The following is a 1,293-nucleotide window of genomic DNA, read 5'->3' as shown; positions in this document are numbered from 1 at the left end:
GTGTGTGTGTGTGTGTGTGTGTTTGTTTGGGCACCTTGGAAGAGTCCTTGATTAATAACAGACAGGCAGATAGATCGATAGAAAAATGGAGACAGGGTGCCTTAACGGAAGAAATGGGAAATGAAGGAGGAGATAAATAGGGCAGAAACAAAAAAAAAAAAGATAGAGACAGGAATACACAGAGAAAAAGACAGATGAAGACGAGTAGAGACAGAGAAATGATGGTAGATGTATACAGTCCGTCGCAGATAGAACGAGGTGGTCAGAGACTTGCGGGGGTTTTGGATCGATTTAAAGCCTGGCAAAGTACACGTAGTCTGTTTGAAAGGAAATTGGATGGATGGCTTGTGAGATATGCGGAATGAAACCAGAGAACAGCTCTCTCTACCAACCCCCTCCCCCCAACCCCCCCCAAATACTTCAACACACATCTCCATCTCCCGTCCATACTATTTTAATGAGCTCAGTCGTGAATTTTTACAAGGTCTCCATATGTCAAGTATGTGTGAAGAATTTTTTCTCTCTCTTGTTTCCCCTTTTGGGTGCCAGTGTCATGTTAAATGATTTTTTTCGTATTAGACATGTGTATTTGTTGGTACAGGATGTCTAAAAAGGACCCACGTAATACGCAATGACAAGCTCATCTTTGTATTCATTTTAACAAAACTTAGAACAAACAAAACGCTACCAGTGGGAAGTAAGCTTTGTAAATATGAAGAAAATCTATGAGCGTGTTCGACAGGTATCAAGTTTTTAAAGTTTGAACCAATATTTGGTAAAACTGAACATTTAACTTCTTAAAAGCGTGCAACCACAGGAGAGTGATCGGCCCGGTCTGGTTTCAGAGTAAGGACTGGACTGAAAAACCACGACAGTCACTTCATAATATGGGTATCTCACTGTGCTGAGAAAGTTTTGGAAAAGTTTACGGATGAGAATGTGTTTTATACGAGATGCGGAAGAGGCCTGTTTCCAGTGGGATGGTGCCACACCCCATGTGTCTAGCGTGTCTCTTGTAATATTGCAAGAATATTTAGTACAATATTCAGGTACCCTTTGTCAACCATTGTAACCCCCTCCCCCCTTTTTCGTCCAGGGACGTAGACTGAGTCGAATATGTCCAACGGACAAGGAAAGAAGGAAGGCGGTGGATGGGCAGTTTTGATCATGTTGGAATGAAATTCTGGCAAACAAGGTTCAGACTTTCAAAAGTACATTCTAGAAGTTAAAGAATTGTGTAAGGATGTAAAAACACAGTGCACGCGGGCGCACGCGTACAGACGCACACACACA

General features: G+C 42.1%; 1 protein-coding gene across 1 annotated transcript in view; it reads left to right on the top strand.

The window, feature by feature from the left end:
* The window catches only part of APN (aminopeptidase), a gene marked incomplete at its 3' end in the record, with an annotated part of 48,465 nt that overhangs the window by 46,287 nt on the left and 885 nt on the right, over positions 1 to 1,293 (top strand).

The sequence above is a fragment of the Aplysia californica genome, unplaced genomic scaffold (genome assembly GCF_000002075.1).
Source record: "Aplysia californica isolate F4 #8 unplaced genomic scaffold, AplCal3.0 scaffold00343, whole genome shotgun sequence".
NCBI classification, from domain to species: Eukaryota; Metazoa; Mollusca; class Gastropoda; order Aplysiida; family Aplysiidae; genus Aplysia; species Aplysia californica.
Note: the sequence above shows the minus strand (reverse complement) of the source record. Positions and strands in the feature narration are given on the sequence as shown.